Source organism: Xyrauchen texanus, chromosome 15 (genome assembly GCF_025860055.1).
Source record: "Xyrauchen texanus isolate HMW12.3.18 chromosome 15, RBS_HiC_50CHRs, whole genome shotgun sequence".
In the NCBI taxonomy this organism is placed as follows: Eukaryota; Metazoa; Chordata; class Actinopteri; order Cypriniformes; family Catostomidae; genus Xyrauchen; species Xyrauchen texanus.
Window position 1 is genome coordinate 13,166,025 of NC_068290.1, and position 22,667 is coordinate 13,188,691.

At 37.8% G+C, this 22,667-nt stretch overlaps 1 protein-coding gene across 1 annotated transcript in view; it reads left to right on the forward strand.

Moving 5' to 3' along the window:
* Window positions 1–22,667, forward strand: part of LOC127655660 (calpain-7-like) — a 301,204-nt gene that overhangs the window by 250,908 nt on the left and 27,629 nt on the right. The window lies entirely within an intron of this gene.

The window sequence follows — 22,667 nt, forward strand, 5'->3', positions numbered from 1 at the left end:
GTTTTAAGAAAACACTAATTTTACCTGCTCAAAAACAGCTCTATTTTCAGCACGCCGTTTCAGTGCATATGACTTTAAATGATAATGAGCTTTGGTCACCCTGCCCATTCTTAGCAAAACCAGCTTTATACTGACTGACCCTCGTTTATAAAGCAGTCTGGTGAAAAATGATTTGCGCAAACACGAACGCATTGATGTTGCTCGTGGGGAATATTCCCATCGTAAACAAAACTCAGCCACTGCGTCTTCAGCGGTTCAGATTTAGGAACATCAAAATGACTGCTGTGTTCGTTATTACACCGAAGAACAGAACACCACAATCACTTAGGCGCCATTCTGCTCCAGTAATGATGACGGACTATGATTGACAGCTCGCTCACGAGCGAGGGCGGGTCTGTGTTGAAACACTGCTGTCAATCAACAATCCTGGGAGGGGCGTCCGACCGTGTGACGTCACACGGTCGAACGGCTCGATTTGAGGCAGGGGAAAATATATAAGGAGATTAAAACAAAAACACTGGATGGATTTTTATCATAATAGGATGGTTGTGTACAAGCACAGCCAACACACATTTCAGTACAATCAACTTGAAAAAGTGCATGTACCATTCATTATATGACCCCTTTAAGGCACTGTGTGAATTTAAAAGAAGAGGTGGTTTGTGTTATCCAGCATATTTTTACAGAGGCAAATAGCCTTGTTTGTCATCCTAAACTGGGCTGACTGAAAGAAAGAGAGAAAGCAAACAGGTTTCTATCCTTGTCTAAGTACGGGTCTTAAGCCTCTTGCAGCTCCCTGCCAAACATGTACACCTAAATAGACCCCTAATATAATGCAGTACGGCCCACTCATAAAAGAAGAGCCCTCCCGGGGACTCACATAACAGGTGGGTGAGCTGGAGTTACTGGTTAAGAGCAAAATTTGCGTCAAGGATAGCCTATTCATGGGAGGGGACTTCGCAAATGGATTTTTGATGAATCAGTGTCCAAGGGATTTCAGGGAAAGCTTTGAGCTAAAACAGGGCTGCAAATATTTGACCCCACTGACCTCTGGCCATTAAGAGTCAGAGAGAGGGAGGGCTGCAGCCAGTCAAAATTCATCCATAACATGATTGGATTTATGTGGTTTACAGCTTTGTTTAGGCTATAATTCATTTTAACAGGAAACAACAGGCACCTGGTGAGTTTATTGCTGAAAATTACGACAAATCTTGCATGACAAACCATGTAAACTAAGCACATGTGCATAAGTACGCTGAATTTGCAGGACAATTGAAAAGGTGTATTACCAAACATGTGAAGAGAAGTTTGAGAGAAAAGAAACGCATAATATAGGGTTTCCCAAACTAGGGTTCCAGAAAATCTAGAATTTGTGAAGATTGTGTGAAGATATTGTGAAATTAATTATATTTATTGATAGGTTTGCATTGCTTGTAAGGGTGTAGTCAAGTCAAGTAAAAAAAATTACAGGTAGGGTTCAGCAAACCAAAATGATTAGGAACATTTAAAAATTAAAACAATTCTCAAGGCACCATTTAGGGTTCTTCAGATGCCACACTGTCATAACACTCTGGAGAGTCTTGTGGCTCCCTTTAAAACAGCTCAAAAATCCTATACAGTATGTATTTCAATATACATTCACTGAGCAGTTTATTAGTTACACCTATACAGCTACTTATTCGTCAGATTATCTAATCAGCCAATTGTGTGGCAGCAGTGTAATGCAAAAAATAATCTAGATACGGTTCAGGAGCTTCAGTTAATGTTTACTTCAACTATAAGAATGGGGAAAAATGTGATCTGTGATTTTGAGTGTGGCATGAATTTTGGTTCCAAATGGGTTGGCTTGAGTATTTCTGTAATTGCTGATCAACTGGGTTTTTCATGCACAACAGACTTGAGTTTACTAAAAATGGTGCCAAAAACAAAGAACATCCAGTGAGTGGCAGTTCTGCAGATGGAAACAGCTTGTTGAAGAGAGAGTGGTTCGAGTTTACAGAAAGGCTGCGGTAACTCAGATAACATCTCTGTACAATTGTTGTGAGCAGAATAGCATCTCAGATTGCACAAAATGTCGAACCTTGAGGCGGCTGTGCTACAACAGCAGAAGTCGATCACTTTATTAGGGCAATAATGTGCATAATACAGAGCTCAGTGAGTGTATTTTTCAAGTGCCTCGAAGCTGTTCCCTTATGATGCATTTACTGTAGAACCATTTGCGAGCTTTTAGAGTTTTTTAGAGTTCTTGCAGAAGTTATGAATCAATCCTCTAGGAAATGAAAGGGTGTCTAGAGCTTCTTCAGATGGTTCTGCAGGTGCAGCATCTGAAGAACCCAAAATTTTGCCTCAAGAATCATTTAATTTTAACAGTGTGTGTTATTTAAACTTGTTGAAGAAGCAAAGCAGCTGTGCAAACTTGTGAACTCATTGTACACCAAGGTATTTAAGGGTTTATTGCAAGACTATTTTCAGATGATGATGATGATGCACATATGGAAGTTTTAATTTTACTTAGAGAAGCTGACACATCAAATTTGCTCTTTCACTGTGCTGATGATCCTTGTATTCTAAAAGATTATGATTATTCCCTGCAAATAATCCAATACAAACATCTGATCCTGGTTACAGTCAGGTACAGCTGATCGAAAGAAGATGTGGCATATGATTTCAATTGACAAAATTCTGACGAAGAAGCAACTTAGAATCTGGAAGTCCATGAGTAAGAATAATGTGTTTTATAATTGACTTTCTCTATATGTCTCAGTTTCATCATACAATTTTTGCAGAATATGGAAATCTAGATTTCCCTAGTACTTCCCTAGAAATAAAAGAAATTTGACTATTTTTAAGATTTACGAATTTCAACTATATAACAAAATTACATTAAACTGAATTGTGTAATTTTTAACTAAATTAAATTAATAAAAATATATGAAATAATAAAATTATTTTTTATTAAAATTAATTAATTCAATTTCCCGGCCTTTCTGTGTGGAGTTTGCATGATCTCCCCGTGTCTGCGTGGGTTCTCTCCGGGTACTCCGGCTTCCTCCCACCATCCAAAAAAGACATGCAGGCTAGGTTAATTGGTGTCTCCAAAAAAATTGCCCTAGGTGTGGATGTGGAGGTGAGTGTGAGTGTATGTCTCTCTATGTGTGGCCCTGCGATGGACTGGCGACCTGTCCAGGGTGTCCCCCGCCTTTCGCCCAATGTTAGCTGGGATAGGCTCCCGCGACCCTGTACACAGGATAAGCGGTTGACGATGGATGGATGGATGGAATTAATTCAATTTGATGGAATATTGTTCTGAAATTGAAATTCATAAATATTAAAATAATTTTAAGATTAAGCTATAAAATGAAGTGTCCTGGGGTATTACATGCTACTTTAAAACTACTGTAAACTGTATACATAATACTTTATATTAACTGAGAGAATAAATATATATTTTTTAATTAATCTGTCACACTGCAGGAACAGTGAGACTATTGAAATTAAAGCTGAAAGGTTTTGTTTCTCCTCCTTTAGCAGAATTACAAAAATAAGCATTGCTTTCAAAACAGCTTTCTGAATACGCCCCTAACCTGTCGTTGATCGAACAAACAGATAGTCCCGCCCCCTACTCATACTATTGGTCGAGTCAATGTTATTGTCTCTAGAGACAGGTCCCTCAAAACAAACAGAGAAATTTTCATAGCGCCACAGAGACACAGTGTTTACAGTTTTCAAGAAAATCCTCAGAATGGTTTACTTATAGCTGTCTCTGCATATTAAAGGAATAGTTTGCTAATAATTTACCCTCTGGCCATCCAAGATATATCTGAGTTTCTTTCTTCATCAAAACAGAATTTAAGGTTTTTAGGATTTCATTTCAGGCCTCCTCCTTTAAGCAATGCAAGTGAATGTACTCCAAAATGCATATTTAAGGTGCATCAAAATTATCCACATGACTCCAGTCAACAAATAAAGTTCTTCTGAACCCAAACGATTGATTATTTTTAGAAACAAAACAATACTTATATACGTTTTACTACAAATGTTCACTTCCGTACATCTCTGTGATGTGCGATCATAAAAGGGATGACGTAAGCTCATAGGTAAGGTCACGCGTCACGTGGAGGTGGCAGGAAGCGTGTCATTGTTTACAAGAGGAGCACTGTACAAAAGTTTAATTGTCTTTGCTGTAGATTTGTATTTGTATAAGTCTGTTGTTCAAAACGTCATTTAGTGTGTGTATCCTTGATGCCTAAACCTTTAGAAACCCCAAAGAAAATGCACGCTGGGAAAAATATTAACTTTTATTGTTATTTACTGTTGTAATATTTTTTTTTGAAATTGTTTTGTTTGTGAATGGTGCTCTGTCTGTGGTCTGTGCAAGTTTCTCTTGTAAACAGTGGCGCTCCTCTTGCCTCGCGCGTGACCTTACCAAGGAGCTTACATCATCCCTCTCACGGGCGCGCGTCACAGAGATGTATGGAAGCGAACATTTGTAGTTAAGAAGTATATATAAGTACATTCACTTGCATTGAGGAAGCCTGAAATTAAATCCTAAACAGCTTAAATTCTGTTTTGATGAAGGAAGAATCTCAGATACATCTTGGATGGCCTGAGGGTGAGTAAATTATCAGCAGTTATTCATTTTTGGGTGAACTATTCCTTCAAGCTGGGATAGGAGAATGTAGTTTAACACCAAAAAAGTTACATACTTCAGCTTAAAAAAAAATTGCAAAAAAAGTTTGCATTTAAAAACTACAATTTTCCCTGATATAATATATACAAAAATGTATTAACTAATTTAAAATCTTAATGTCAGGTTAAAAAAATGGACAAGAAATAAAGTTTCATGTGTCAGTTACTGTGCCTAAATACCACTACACTACCTTCTTGAAAATGACCAGGAATACTAATTCATCTTGTGAAGCATTTGTGAAGCTGTTCACCAAAATGAAAGACTGTTGTCTTTTCCTTACGTGCTGTTAGTGTGTCTTTTGAGGTGGAGGAGTAAATGTGTGCCCACAGGCAGTGTATGTTGAAAAACATGGTAAAGCCAGCTGCCACCCTCTCTGATGAGAACTCCCAGAGCGAGACCAATGCTCAGTGGTGAGTGCTTTTGAGAAGTCACGGCAGCTGAAGCGGAAAACTTCATTTAACTCCCCAGACGAAGGTTAATGCACCTGGCTGACAATGTAGCCTACAGCTTGATACCTGTTTTGAGTTTGTGATCTGTTATCTCAATAGAGAAAGTTACAAGCAGGACCATAAACAGGGCTCTTGACAAGCAAAATGAAATGACGCAAAACACAATCCCACTGGTCTCTCTGAAAACAAGCAGACAAAGTTCATATCTTCAAGAAGGTCCTTCTTGATCCCAACCCCCTCGACACGAAGGGTAAATTTAGCGCCTGTGCAAATCCCCCCCTTCCAGATGTCCTTTCTCCAAGCACTGTCAGTCAATATGGCTCTCCAGCATATCAGCCATGAGTCCAGAGAGTGAGACAGAGCAACAAAGAATGGCTTGTGCTGAGTGGGTTCACATTATGCCATATTATTACATGGCTCTCTGGAATGCCTCATTCTGATTGGTCAGTCATTGCATTCTGTGGTCAAATGTTTGTGTATAATGTCACTGTATAATTGGTCACTGTCCCAGGCAATCGATTTCCACCATAGCTGAGCTAGCTTCATGTCTTGAATCACTTTGTGTTATTTTTCTTCTCATATAATCAAATAATTTATCTCAAATTAATTTTATTTGGTAAGTTGCTGTGTAATACAGTCGACCGGGCATTATCACAAAATAATCCCCTTCAGGATGATACTTTTTAGATTGAATTACCATTATCCCTTATTGCCCTTGCTTGGATCAACATTTCTGTTGGAACAGATTCTATTTTGCGTGACTACAAGAGTTTATCATTTGATCACTTGGTGTAAAGTAAAAAACTTTATACATAAGAGGGAGGTGACATTACTTTATACCATTTCTTGCCAAATTTCCTGCAAATTATTGGTTGAGTCTCCACTGTTTACAATTATAGTTTGTTTCTAACATGTATGAACCATGAAAAGTAAATCATGTTAATTTATTGGTTTCTTTACATTTTTGGCCCTGCATTATTCTAAAGGCAGTGTCCTTTACTGTAGCATGATAAAAGGAGAAGGAATGCGGCCACTTAATCAAGGTTTTGTGCTGAGGAGCCGAGACAAGGTCCCGGCCATTTCAGTGGCTAGTACAGCGTTGTGGCAAGAGGGACACAACATCTTGTTCCCTCCATCAGGGAACGGAGGTTACAACAGTAACCGAGATGTTCCCCTTCTGTCACTCACTCGACGTTGTGTCACGCTGGGTCTGCTTCCTTGATGCATGTGAGACCACTTCAGCACTGGCTTCAGACTCAAGTCCCGAGATGGGCATGACGCCGCGGTACACATCCTGGACAGGACCGCGACTGGGTTGGCACATCAACTGCCTAGAGTTGCTGGCTGTACTGCTTGCCCTGTGGATGCTATTGCCGTTGATCCTTCCTCCATAGCCTTGGGGCTCATGAATTCGGTGGAGGAGTTTGCAGCAAGACCCACTATGGGTACTAATATGCCCTGTACTGGGATAGGTGCTCCACAGGTGCAGATTACACAGGTAACTCCCTGTGATGTATTTTCCAAATCTTAAAATTCATAAAAAAGTATTTTATTTTTCTTTTTAAAACACTGGACCTTACCTCTTACTTAATTACTAATTTAAAACCATGAATTGCACTGCACACAAATAACTAATATTGGCATCATTTTAGCATCAATCATATTTAATCAAACTACACAATGATCATTATAATATAATATAATGTAAGACATTATAGATAATACATTTTCCTTTTTTTTATTTTTATTTTTTTTATGCCTAATTCATTCTTTCATTATGGGTTGGGATTTTGAGGTGAGTGTGTATGATTTTGTGAGGACATACTTCAATCAATATCTCAACGTGTTACAAAATGATGTCATGTATGTTCTGTTTTTGTCTTGACTTTTATGTTGTAATTCTTGTTTTATAATCCTTTGTAGTTTCTTTTTATAATTGTTTTTCCAATTGTTTCCCCAAGTGTTCCTCGTTCCCTTGTTTGCCCTTGTATATTTAAGCCCTTGTTTCCTCTGGTGTCTTTGTCAGTCTTCGCTTGTGTTGTTTTGCTCTGTACTTAGGTCCATGTGGTTTGTTTCTTTATATTCTTAGTACTTACTGTTTATCTTTTGTTTTATTAATGCTGTGTTTAGATCCTCATCCTTGTCTGCCTTGTTGCAAATGATAATTAACTGCAGAAAAGCCATAAAGACAAAGAAAGCATGAACAAAACTGGCACACTGTTTATACCAGATGCAGTTGAGATTTAATCTAAGCACAAATGCAACTTTTGAGCAAAATTATCGGTTGTTACAGTGGAGTAACTGTGTTCGTTCAGCTTCAGATATGTGTGTTTATCATCTTGTCTGTTACGATCCCTGGTTGTCTGCCCCGTGTCTTCCGTGTCACCGTCACCATGTTCCATTCTGTCATTGTGCGCCCCTGATTCTCGCTTTGTATCCTCATGTGTCTGTGTATTTAAACCTTGCCTGTTCCTCCATTACCTTGTCGTTCGTTGTTTCAACTGTTTTGATGTCCCATGTTCAGATGTTCCCTCTGCTGCCTGTCTTGCCCTGTTTATCGTGCCATGTTAATCCAGTCCGTGTTCCTTCGTTGTTTTCGTGTTTTAGTTTCAGTTTGCCCATCGTGGTTGTTTCATTTGTGCATGTCTGTTTATTTCCACTGTTGTTCAATTAAAACCCGCACAGTAGATCCAAACTCCTTGTCTGCCTCCTCATCTGCAATCATAACATTGTCATTGCATGTTCAAATCAGACAGACACACTGAGGAAAAGCCGTGAAGCTTTCATCCTTGGGTATGTAATCGCTTTTTCAAGTTTTCCTATCGGATGGTTATTTACAGCGGGTGATTGACTGGAGAGAGGTGGTGCATCACTGCTGTCCGGGACGCATCAGGATGGCGTTTCAAACCTCAAATGCAATGTGGTTTTTGATTACCTCTGTATTTTATTTTTGTGATCCAATCACAAAATGTTTTACACCCCGTTTACAACTATATTTATCATTGACCATTTGTGATCAGATCATCCTAAATGCATTTTATTGCCAGCTGTAAACAGGGTGAAAAATTACTGCAGTCAGAGCTAGGGAATGCTATAGAACGACATCCTGCGGAAGTCTCACCCACATTAGTTTTTCCAGTAAGACCCCTAGGAAAAAGGTGGATGGTAATCTAATATCATGCTATTGCCTCTTTATGAAGAGAGTGAGTTTACATCATCATGATCATTAAGCCTATTATTATTAATTTAGCAAGTTTCCCCAACTAACAATTTTAGTTTTTTAGGACAATCCCAGAACAGAGGTTTAAGGTATGTTTTTGGTTTTCTAGGAACATCTTCTTTCCAGAAATAGAATTGTTTATTTTAGGTTATACACAATGTTTACCCTACATTCCCTTAACCTTTTAATTTCTAGATCCTTTCTGCAACCATGCTGCAACCTCAATAAATATACAAGCCATCGATAAATTCATTATTTATTATCATTAAAATGAGCCACAACACATTTAGGAAGACTTGTATATCCTTTCTGCAACCCTTCTGTGCTTCAACAATGAAAATTGTGCCTTGTTTTTCAGGTTCCTAAACTTCCTCAGCACTATTAATATGCAGATGTTAAAGGAAATTATTACAAATAAATAACCAATGACTCCAACAAAATCAAGTGTTTTTTAAATCAGAAATGTATTGACCGACATAAAACTTTTTAATAAACATTCAATCACCCTTAAACAGGCTAATGTTAATTTATTTCTGTACAGTTTATTGGAGACATCTGTTTCTCTTCAGTTGTATCCAATAAACAGAAAACCTATCTGATAAACTTGCACATCATATTCTTCTCAATATTTTTACAAGTAAAAACCGTATCAAATTTTTAACATTAAGCCTATGGTTAACCTCACATTTAGAAGTAATTATTTACTGAGGAAAGTGATAGAATGTCAGTCAGTGAGCCTGTCTCCGAATGACCGTTAATTTTAAATTGCGCAAGAGCATGAATTCCTGTGGCTAATTGAAGCACATGCATATCAAATGCACCTTCATATACAGTATAGCTATCAGACAGTGACTAAGGTAATTTAGATATTAAGATAATATATTAAGGTAGTGTATTCTTGAATGTTTTATTAATCTCTTCGTTCAGACCATTTACAGTTAGCCTTAGCTATTTTCTGCTTTTATTTAAATGCTAGCCTATTTCACTAATTTAATTCCTTGTTGTCTGTCAAACTCAAATAATGAAATGTGAATGAAAAATAAAACCTAAAAATAACCATTAGAAAACTTTATGTATGGAGGTTTTAAAGTTGCCACAAAAAACCTGCCTGTAATGTTCTGGAAATGTTAGATTATGTGTAGCTAATTCTACTTGACACGATCCAGACGGGATTCAAACCTGGGTCTCCAGCTTGAGAGGCGGGCATGCTAACGAGTTAGCTAAAGGCTACAGCCTCTTGTGTCAGTTGTTTGTGCACCTCTTGAGGCTAGGGGAGTGATGTTTACATACTGCACAGCTATGGTTTTAAAAATATAACCTACAGTTATAGTATTGGTTCCAAAAAATTAACCAAACGGGAACCATATACTAACATTAGGGGAATGTTCTGTGTTTGCTGGGTGCTTGTCACAGACTCACTGGGGTTTTGTTAGACACTATTTTATTCTCTGTAAAGCTTCTCTTTGTTTGTGAAAAGTAGGGCTATTACACAAATAAATGATAAATGAAAAAAACAATTGTTGAATTATAAACATATTAACAAAGTTAAGTTGACTTGACCATAAGCTATGACTTTGGACTTTACTGGGAAGAACATATATAAATTGAATACCACTGTCCTATCTGAACTTGCTTAATTAGGCCTAATCACACACAGGACACACACACACACACACACACACACACACGTGGTGGGGGTTAAAAATACATGATACCTAGTTTTGGGTGTGAGATGGCGATTAACAAGCCTAATCCTTGTGGTTTAAGAATTCAGATTTATAAAGACAAGAATATTTAGTTTGTTTGTCATAACAAGATTCAGATGCACGCAACTAGAATATCTCCTATAATGTCGACCTCCCAGCAGCAGGGGAAGCTATAAAAACAACATCAACACTTTTAAGAGAATGCAGATGCACTTAACAATAGTTGGCAAACACAAAGTTCTAATTGTTAGAAATAAAGGCATGGCATCAATTGGAATCATTATCTTCCTCTTTATGAGTAAGAGATATTGCGGCACTGTTTGGTTCAGGAGCCTGAGTACGGAATGCTGTTTCAAACCCACAATGACTCACTCCTGGTTGGTTCTCCAACCAACCTCCATCAACTTGCTTTTAGTGCAAAGAACATCTGGTGCAAGCTTCAGAAATGGGTAAAATTATGGGTACAACAGGAAACTTAAAGACTTCTAGGCTCTGACAGAACCTAAAAGTGAGAAAGCAAATCATTCTAATAACTCTATAAAGGAATGAAGTTGTGGTGGATGGCCTTCAACACCGATGTCCAACTCTGAAATTCAGCTGGTGCTTCAGGCAACTGACATAGCTGTGGAGCAGTATGTGCACTGTAGTTTAAGGAACAGGCTGTTCCTAACACACATTCACTGGGATGGAGGCGGGGAGGAACTGGGCACAGCCTGTTTCCTGTGTAGACAGCCTCTGTTGCGATGTGCCTTTAGAGCCAGAGAGACCCAATGATTGAGCCTGCTGCCATAGAGCATGTCTGGAAACTGAAGCAGCATTAAATCTGGCAAAGTGGAGATGGTTTGGATGAAACCCCTGAAGATCCCAAATCTAGCACCCAAAGATGGGACGGAGGCATTTAGTGCCTTATGACACATGCCTGTCCTGTCCCTACCAGCCATTAAAACACTCTCCCTGTAGACTGGAACATTCATAGGGTGACATTTCCGAGCCAAATAGCTGTTGAATGTGGACTATGTCTGTTTTTTTTTCTCTTGTATTTGTTTTATTGTTTGTATTTTGGACCGTCTGTGTCCTTAATAAAGCTTTGATTGATTGATTGATTGATTGATTGTTGATGTTCCTTAGGCAGATTTTACTTGGCAGAATATACAGTAGTATAAGTGCACACAGATGATTGCCATTAAAATCAAGTGGTTGCTTGACTCTTCACACCACGATAACTCTCAGCCATTAAGAAACTATTTGAAAATACACAAGATGCAGTTTAAGAATATTAGTAATGCCATATGCTTATTAACAATCATGAAATATTTTTTATTGGTGCTTACTATGGCAATCATCTCTATTACTATTGCTCATACTTAAAGGTGAAATGTGTTTTTAATGCACCACTTGAAGCATCAAATGTTATTGCAAAAATAAAGATAAACAGGTTTCCCGAATTCCCCCAACTTACATTAATCGACAAACAGATAGTCCAGCCCCACACTTACTCCATTGTGAACCAATGTTGCTGTATCCAGCTTGTCAGGATGCTCAGTTAAACAGAGAAATGTTTTATTAAAGCCGCAATTAACTTTCAGAGAACTCAACCAAATGACTTCCTGTATAGTTGACTGCATATTAAGCTGAGATTGACAAAGTATTTGAACATCGAAAAAATTACCCACTTTACAGCAACTCCATAGCAACACTATTGCATTGTGGCAGCATATTTTGCACACACAAGCACCACTCACATTTTCTTCAGTTCATTTTTTGTTCTCAATTTGGGGAGCAGATTGTCCTGTCCAGAATTTGGTTGAACAAGCTTTTTATTAATAACTCAATAGGACACATATAGCGACCTGTTTGAATTAACCACATGGTCTCTAGAGTAATTTGTTTTCGGAATCTTTTCAACTGTGTCCTGACGTGTGCACAGTATTTGTTCTGAGTGTGTGCAGCTGCTCTATGTAGACTTATTTTGCACCTGTTTTGTGACTGTGCTTTTGGCAAGACATTAAACATTCACACTTGATAGCTAATTGTAAATATATGAGCATGCATGCAATGAGGCTGCAGTCAATCAATTAGGATTGTTGTTGTTTGCAGCTACCAGAAATGAATATATATGAAATATAATATATATATGAATATATATAAATATATAAGAAATTAAATATATATTCTGTTTCATTAATTGTTTAGTGTTATATATTTTTTTACTGTTTAAATTTGGTTGGAAAGTTTGTCATAGGCTGTTTAATTGCAAGCTCCATTATGACAACTTACGCCATGTGGTGTGACAACATGCCCTACGCTATTGGGGCATATTGTAACAAAATATATTTTTTCCTGAGCAGTATCAGTGGAAATGCTTTTGTAGCCAAGACCTATACAGAAGTTACCTGGCAGAACCACAACTGGAGGTCCCACAACCTTCAGTCTCTATATGAGCAGTGCATACTTAGCCAGATGAAGAAAATTCTGAGTGATCCATCCCACATTTTGTACTCACAATATGAATGGCTTCCTTCTGGAAGAAGATACAGAGTCATATTGTAAATTAAATAGATTGAACAACTAATTAGTGCCTGTATCAGTGCAAAATTTTAATAGCAGTTTACATTGATTGAATGTCTTTTTATTGTGTGTTTGTGCTGTACTATGTGTATTTTATAATGTTCAATAATAGAAGCAACATGGAATCCACAACAAATTTCCCCTTGGGGACAATAAAGTATACTTTGACTTAGAATTTTGACTTCGAAGTTGACTTTCAAAAACATACCCTGAGAAATATTCACTGGAGTATCACTTACTGTATCAATGTGCAGCACACCACGCCTGTTCAAATGTAAAATACCATAAAAGTGCTTTGCAGAAAATGTTTGCTTTTAGATCTTTCCATACATTTAATAGCAATCAAAATCACGTTGAGTGTAATACAACAACCCATGGGTTCACTATCATGAATTTCAGGGAACAAAATATGAAAGTATTTAGTTGTGTGTGAGAACTTAATGTGTAATCTATGTAGATTGTATTATGTATGTTGCATGCACACTTATTTACATTATGTTTTGATAATAAGGAAGGATATTATGCATGCTCTCTAGTTAACTTATATGGGTACATCATCAAACAGTTCAGTTATATAACAGTAGAGATTAAACTCAAAAATGTTTGCACACTCCCTCTGTGTCACAAATAGCCAAAAACCCAACTATGGAAACAAAGTCCAAGAAGCCCATCTGGATTTCATTTGTGTTCACATTTGGTTACTTAACCATCACTTGAGCAAAATCTCAAAGGCGTCATACAGTATTTATCAGATTGTGTTCCACTATCTTCACACTGCTGACTAAAAACAACATGCTAATTTACACCTCATTTGTCTGACTTTCATGAAGCCTCATTCTTGTCATTAGGTTTACATTCTGTATATAGTATCTGTCCAACATGTAAAACAACCACAGTCCTTTTGTTTTTCATTGCAGTTTAGAGAAATCATATATGTAAGGCAAAAATGACAACGGACAGCTGAATAATTGAAAAATAATGCACACCCCAGGTGATAATACAGCCACGACGTGCAACAGAGTGGCCGTTACACCTTGTGTTTTATTTTTCAATAATTCAATTATTGGGGTCAATTATTTTATACCACTGTTACTACACTTTAACAAAGTTCAATGATGTGATGAGGAAGTGGAAGATGGCGAAATACAACTCAAAAGGTATTTTATTTTCTCAACTTTTTCAGTCTTATCATAAAAGGTTTGCTTTTCAGCACACAAGATTTGGGGATTTTTAGCACTGCGTTCTAATTAATCTCTCCGGCATGTGTCTCTCCCACACTAACATCTGGCTTGCTCTTTTAACCCGTCTCTACTCTCACTGCAATGAGAAACCGCTGTTAGATACAATTAATGACAGGTGATGATCTTTACCGTTCACATCTCCTGATCTTGCTTTCTATTCACAAATCTGCCCTCAACCATGCTCCCACTACCACATACACCTTAAGACATCATTGATGGTTTTATCAAGACATTTTCTGGTTTTCTCTTGTGAGTGGAAATACTTTCTTCCGCCACGGATTTAACGTCTAGCTTCGATAAAGCCCAAGCCTTCGTTGCTAGTTCCAAAATGTCACTTTAGAACTAGCAACGGAGGATGCGCTGCTTTTCAGTATTGCAGTAACAAATTAGTGTATGTGTGCGTGCGTGTGTGTGTGCCTGTGTGCGTGTCCGGATGTGTGTGAGCGAGAGAAACAGAGAGATCAAATGTGAACCACTTCCATTACGACCTCTGAATGATGCAAACTAGTTGGTAAATATGCTCAGGATAATCTAATTTACTTGTTACTATCCTCACAACTTTGGCAAATATACAAACTGGTTCTTCCTCACAAGCACCCATAAATCAACCTGGTACGTTTTAAATATGATTTTGTTTCTTGGTGGACTAATAACAAGCTGTCTCAAACTCCTGGAAGTTACATAGCAGTTAGGCAATGTAATAGGTGTTTTCACAAGTCCTTTCTAGTTTTGTGTGCAATATACATCAGACAGTTAACAAACGGACTGTGGGTTGTACTTGAGTGTACATCTGAGGTTGAGATTAACAAGCCTCTAAACCCTACAGTACTCTTACAAGCCTCAAAGGCTGGTCAGCTGTCGATCAGTATTTAGGGTAGGCAACCTTTCTCCAATGTGCGTAATCCCATGGTTCTTTTTTTGGTGCTGTTTTGTTTGTGCTGGACCAAAAAACACATCTTGTTATTTAAAACAATTTCACAGTTTGAAAGCTGAACCTCAGTATGTTCAACCCTGCTGCTGTTAGCTTTGCTTGTCTAAAGCAGGGCCAGACAGGGTTCACACTCCAAAAAGCACAATGAGTGTTTCTTCCAAACCCCTTACCTGAAGGAGAAAAACATTGCATGTCATTCTCACTTCCTTACAGCAACAAGTGAAAGATTAAGAAGACTTCTCATAGTAAACATGATGTGTGTGTTAAAATCATACACATTTTAACTTAAATTGAATTAAAACTGACCTTGTCTGCCACCCAAGAATAAATACATTTCTTTGATTTAATGTTTTGCTTCTTCTTTGCTCACGCACCAAAAAGTGAATGATCTCATTTTGTACCCTTTAAAATGGTGCCAGGGAAAATTATTGGTTTGAATGGTCCCACTGTTCTGCTGTGCTCTGCTGTATTCTCTGTTTCTCTGTATCCAGATTTGCTCTTCTGGCTATTTGTTGCCTTCCAAAGTTGAGCAAATGGAGTGTTCAATTCTATCTTGCATACTTCTCGTCTTACAGACATGTTTGTCCCGTCACAACAATTCACACTGTTTAACCCCCCAACATGCACACTCACACGGCATATACAAACATGTAACATATTTCATGGCTCTAATTTCAAATACTATCACCCTATTTCCATTTGACTCCTGGCACTGGAGTGGGCAAGAGGAGAGAGGATGTTGGCCGTCCCAAAAATATGAAGTGCAAAGCTTTCCAAAACAGCTGTGCAGACAACTGACACCATTGTCAAATCATGGGGCTCCTTTCCATAAAAATCTTTAAACCCTGTATGAAGATTTGACGCGGTTCAGTCAAAGTTCATTTTTTTACATAGTGTACATTCTTTCTCATATTCTTCAATCCTAACCTTTGATTTGAGCAGTTTTCATATGACTTGCTTTCATATATTGTCTCAATCATGAAAGGCTTAAAACAATCATGAACATTCCACGCTGTACAGTATCAGTATCATTGTTCCTTCTTTTTTAATAGATAATAAATTAAATGCATAATAAATAATCATTCATTAAAATGTTAAAAATATACTATCTAAGCATCTTTTCAGCAACACTACAAACTATGCAGTTTTGAAGTTTGTAGAGGTCAATCTGTGATGTTTACAAACATATTGCTCACCAATCTTTGGTACTCAACTAAAGATGAGACTTCTCATATGCTTGCGTTTCCATTCTCATGCGTTTGTATGCATATGAATGGAAGATAATGGAGCAGAAAGTCTACTCTGACCACATAAGAAAAACCAAAGTTTATGCACCACACCTCCCACCACCACCACTGAAAAATTATCTTCCCTTCTTATCGTGGCTGCTAATGGTTCCAGGGCAAGACAGAACAATAATAGGGAAAGAGGGCAACCCTGTCGGGTGTCCCTATCCAGAGTGAAATAATCTGAAATTAATCAATTTGTTTGTACCGCCACTACCAGGTGCCTATAAAGTAACTTAATCCATCCGATAAAAGTATTCCCAAACCCATAAAAAGATAATCCCATTCTACCATATCAAATGCATTTTTGGCGTCAAGTGAGTCTGATCATTCGCCACTGACCACATAATATTGATGAAACGCCTAATGTTATCAGAAGAGCTGCGGCCCCGAATAAACCCCACATGATCTATATGTATAATAGATGTCATAAATGTACTTTATTAGCCCGAATTTTTGAAAATATATTTACATCTAGCTGGATCAGGAAAATTGGATGGTAACTCTTATACCTGCTTGGATCTTTGTCCTTTTTAAGGATCAGACTGATCCGGGCTTGTGTCATGGTTGGAGAAAGCTCTCCATTTTGTTATGATTCCATATAAACTTCTAACAAAAGTGAAGATGAAATGAAGGACAACAGATGAAATGAGGGACTTAGATATTAAAAAAATCTATTCTAAAATAAATCTTATGGACTGATTAAAAAAAATGTATAGTCCCTACCAGATGGGTTCAAGAGTCTCCAAATATATGTAAGGCCAAGATATTTACACATCTTGTGAAGCATCAGGTGGAGTTCTGATGGCATCTGAAGATACTCGTTTCTTCGATCATTTTTTTTATATCTAGCTACCAGCTTACCTCAACAGATCAACGGAGAATGAATAATCATCAATACTGGTCAGTAGATGAAATCAGGGCTCTTCTGAAGATTTGAAATTATGAAAATGTTAGGTCAGCAGCATCTGCCGATATGAAGACGTGATTAAGTATATTGTTACCAAACTTACCAAGTTGTGTATCCAGCACAAAATGGTACAGGTTCGGTAAATGTCTGAGGCTATTGGCCCCGGCTGATCAATATGTGACAGGTTTCTTGCACTCTTGTGAAGAAGGAAGCAAGGGCCAGGTGAACAGTCCACATAATACTTTATTCTCAGTGCTTTTCAGCTTTAAACACAAGGGAATTGGCTTTTCTGCACACACACAATGCACACATGCCCAGGCTCAAGATCGCCTCTTTCCCCTCTGGCGGTCTGGATTGCCCCTTAAATTAGGGTGACCATATTTTGATTACCAAAAACCAGGACACTCGGCCCGGCAATGAGATACTCAGCCATAGTAGGCTATGGCATAGATAGTATTTTGTAATAACAATTTTCTATCCATACAGAGGCATAGCCTACTTTAAATGTATTGAAATTAACAAGGCATCTTTGAGTAAAATTAGAGTATCTCATTGCCGGACCGAGTGTCCTGGTGTTTGGTAATCAAAATAGTGTCACCCTACCTTAAATCCCTCTCTGCTCTCACTGCAAACACAAAACAGTTGTTAGAGGTGATTTCCCACAGGTGTCAGTACTTACCGTACTCACTTTCTCTGAATTGCTCTCCTCAGATGTTGCTCGGCCACGCCCCCGTCAAGTCATTTTTATTTGTATAGCGCCTTTCACAACACACATCATTTCAAAGCAGCTTTACAGAAGATCAGACATTAACAGAAAATAAAAATTGAATATCTATAATGTCTTAGAGTCATCATAGTGTTGTTTGATAAAATACGATTGTGTTTAAAAATAAGTAATTCAATAATAATTGTATTTATAACCCCAGTGAGCCGAAGGCCAACTCCATAAGATGTTGGTTAAAAATTATTAACTGTAAGATTAATGACTAATGTCTTTGAAGTCCATCCTAGAATAACTGCAGAAGTTCACATAGATGCAATTGTCCTTGTTAGTTGGCTGATGAAGGGTTTTGTTGGCAATTAATTAATAGACTATATATTCCATTTCAGTTATCAGTTAGGTGCATATATCAGTTAGGTGCATCGGAGTGCAACCTGGCCGGTAATTTCAGTGAGGTCTATCCTAAGTCTATGGTTCAGGCAATGGCATCTGAAGTATCCCATGTCTTATGGTTGGATTTGGCATCATTTCATCCTCTGAAGTTCATCGTAATAGTCTGAAGTGATGTTTGGCTTCTATTAGTCATCATCACACAGCGACACTTAGCAGTGGAGTCCAACACGAAGCAGGAATGTTGCTGGATCCAGCCATTTCTGGTGATCTCTGGAAAGGAGTATTGAGGTTGAGACAGGGAAACAAATAAAATAATATTAGCATAGATGCCATTCAATTTATTGCAGTTATAGACCACGATCAAGGTTTCTGGTTCCAGCAGACTTAACTAAATCAGCCTAATTGTGAGTTGAGTGATAAATTAGGAGTTTGCCTGGCTAAATAGATGAGTCTTTAGACTAGACTTAAACTGAGTTAGTGTGTCTGCATTTCAAACAATGTTAGGGAGACAATTCCATAGTTTAGGAGCCAAATATGAAAAGGATCTACCTCCTTTTGTGGATTTTGATATTCTAGGAACTATTAACGGACCCAAATTTTGTGATCGTAATGAACATGATGGAATATATCTTGGTAGAATGTCACTTAAGTACTGCAGAGCTAGACCATTCAAAGCTTTGTACGCAGTTTAAAGAATTTTTACATTTAATATGATATTTAACAGGTAGCCACTGTAACTATGATAAAATGGGGCTAATATGTTCCTATTTCTTGGTTCTCGTCAGCACTCTGGCTAATGCATATTTAACCAATTGGAGTTTATTTATTGATCTTGCAGGACATTCTCCCTGTAATGCATTATAATAATTTAGTCGAGGTCATGAACGCATGAATTAGTACTTCGTCATCAGCAACAGAGAGCATGTGTTATAATTTAGCAATATTTCTTAAGTGAAAGAATGCTGTTCTACAAACATTGGTAATTTGATTCTCAAAGGACAGATTGTTATCAAATATAACAACTAAGTTCTTCACTGTTGAAGACAATGTAACAGTACATCCATCAAGAGTCAAATTATATTTTAGCATCTTATTTTTAGAGGTTTTTGGGTCAATAATTAGTTTTGTCGGAATTGAGTAGAACTCACTGATCTATATATATATATATATATATATATATATATATATATATATATATATATATATATATATATATATATATATATATGTATAGATCAGTGGTAGAACTACATTTCTGGCCATCCAATCTTTTTTTTATTCATAGAAATATCATCAGGTTTTGAAAAAATATTATGTTGGGTATTGTCGATTCCTGATAATATCTCCCAGGGGAAGCATATACAAAGAGAAAAGCAGAGGCCCTAAAACTGATCCCTGTGGCACTCCATACTTTACTTTTGTTTGGTTTGACAATTCCTCATTTACATCAACTAAATGGGACCTAAACCATGCTAATGCAACTCCACAAATACCAACATAATTCTCTAGCCTATTCAAGAGAATGTTGTGATCTATCGTGTCGAATGCAGCACTAAGATCTAAAAGTACTAGAAGTCCTTGTTGTGGTTATTTTCTATGAGTTTTCTAAAATATGCTGACATGGCAGCTTTTATATGCTGACATGTAGCTACAGACACTTATCCTTCCATGGACCATGAAATACCTCTAATTTTGTATTCTTTCACTTGTGCTCCATTTTCCAAGCTGCTCTCTTGAGAGTGTGAGTGTGATCATTGTACAATGTTGCAGGGCATTTTTCTTAAAAAAAATTTAATCGAATGGGGGCGCCACTATCAAGAGTGCTAGAGATGACTGTATTTATATTTTCTGTTATTACATAATTTTTGTAAATTCACACACCACTTTAATATTATCTCAAGTGATCTCCGACTGGAGAAGCCAGACATCATTTGTGCTGACATGAATAACAATTTTAGAAAATCTACGTTTAGCATTAGCCAGCACTTGTACATTTGATCTGATATCAGATCCTGAAATGCATTTAACAATAGTGGCTGGAGTCTCTATTTACATGTTCCTTACAATAGAATAACCAATAACAAGGGCTCTTTAAACATGATTCTCAGTGTGTGCATTTCTGACTGGGGAGAATCAATTGGAAACCCTAACAGGAATGGGTGAGTGTGTCTCTTTGCTGAGCAAGTATGCTGCCGAGATGTCATCCAAACACCATGCTGTGGGGGCTTTAAAGCTGGAACCAAAGTGAGTGTGTTGTTCTCTGTACTGCCTGCATCCAAAACAGTATCTACCGGCTTCTCTTTCTCACTGACCTCCACTAACATTCGGATGCGTGTCTCTAACTCATTAACCTTCCCTGTCAGCCTGACTGTTTTCTTACATTTATCAAATGTGAATCCCTCACTGCTGACGGAAGAGGCTATTGTAAATATGTGACATACAATGCAGGAAGAAATAACATGAGCAGATGCCATGACTTACCACAGTTGTGTGTTGTTGTTGGTTGTTCCTGAGGGGTGAGGGTTTGAATCCCTCATGCAATTGTTTGTTGTTATGGTTGTTCTTGATTAGCTGTGCTTTGAGATAGATGCATTATGGAGAAAAACAGGTGTGTGCTGTAAAATACACACTGTTAAATCGTGATAAAAATAGAAAGAGGATGCATGTGGAAAATGCACGCAGTTGAATCGCTATAAGAGAATAATGTGGGGGGAAACCGGATGCACGCTGAAAAATGGCAGTTGTTAAGGATTAAAGGCTGAAAACAGATAGATAACTGATACAAAAAAAAAAAAAACTAGCAGGCTACAAACACAGACTTGAGATAGGCATCAGCAGCAACAGGTAAAATACACACAGATGAATCAGTAGATAAGCGAAAAAAACCTGAAACTTGGTAAAATGACAAAGGATAAAATGATGAGCGTATGAGAATAAGAAAAAACAATGCTAAGCAGGCTAGCAGGCTACAAACACTTGTGCAGTGTGCCATCAGGAACAGGAAGTCATGTGCTGTACACAAGCAAGTATAAACAAGTCATCACTACACAGTTGATAGTGATTCCACCGATAGTGGAAAAGCGGCTCATGTAGAGCCAGGTATAATCTATAGTATATTAAAAGTGATCTTTCAAGGCAGTAGATGAAGACCACATGTTCTGGACTTCTTTTCTCAATTAACTACTCTGGTCTTAAATTGTGATCTGGCCTTAAATTGTGTGGCTGTATTTTATTTGGAAGGAAACTGGTTTAGTAATGCTAGAGTTTGTTTTCGTTAAAGAATAAAAATAGTTGTAAAAATATGCAGCGCCCTGCTGTCATGCAAAATTGATTGTTATAAATGTATTTGAACTGACTGATCCAGCACTCTTTAGAGATGGCAGAATCTCTCTGAAAATCTGATAGACTCGCTCCTGAATTAAATCAGGTTCAAACAGCATCAAGTAAACAGCATTCACCACTTTTTACTGTATTTCATGCCAGGCAGCAGCTGCTATTTATTGGCTTTGGGCAGAAATGGCTTAAAAATACATAACCTAATGGTTTTTAAATTTGAAAGATTAATTCCACACTAGGGGTGGATTGTATGGCCAAAATCTTATATCACGGTATGCGTAATGTACAATTCCAATTCTGAAAAAGTTGGGAGAGTATGAAAAATACTAATAAAAACAAAATTGTGTCATTTGTCAATTATATTCACCTTTTGCTCTATTGAAAGCAATACAACTACACATTATACGTTCCCTTTACAAAAAGCTTCACTACGATGCTGCGCTGCTAAGCGCTACGGGGAACAACTCTAGCTGTGAACCGAGCTGAATAATGTGTGCAACACGTCAATGAACATTGACCGGAATTTATAGCCTCGGCTGATGTAATCATTAGATGCACCTGTGGCCAGGCTATAAATGGATACGTCACCAGGTGTCATCAGAAACTCTTTTTTCAGAGCGATTCTGTTTCTGTGTGTTTCACAAACCCTGTCAAAACTTTCTTTCCTCTGTTAGGAGTTAGAATCAGTTAGGCAGTGTGCAGTGAACGTTGTTCTCTTTTCTCTTCTGTTTCGAAAATATTATATATATATATTTAAAAAAAAAAAGAAAAAAAAAAGAGAGAATGACTGAAAGCCGCAAACGGTGTGTGTTCCCCTCTTCTCGCTCTATAGCTGAAGACGACACACATCAGTTTTTGCTGTTTGTTTGGGGGTAAGAGCACGCTGCTCTCGCGTTGCAGCAGGGCGGGGGCGAGCACTGCGATTTGCTTTAACAGGCAGAGTGCGTCGTGCTCGCCTCGCTTGCTTCCGGGAGTCAGCACTCACGAAAAAAAAAGATTGTTCGTGGGGCTCTTGCATGGATTTAGCTGAGGAGTAAGAGACGGGTTGTTCCCTTTCTCTCAGTTTCTCCCCAAACCCAGCTGGTCCTTCACATGATCTCGAAGCGCGTTCCGACGCTTCTTCGGATCATGAGGTGGATCGCGATTCTCTTCCCGCCTCCGAGCTTTCCGTCCGCGATAAAAAATCTATGGAGGAATTGCTCGATGTTGTTACTCG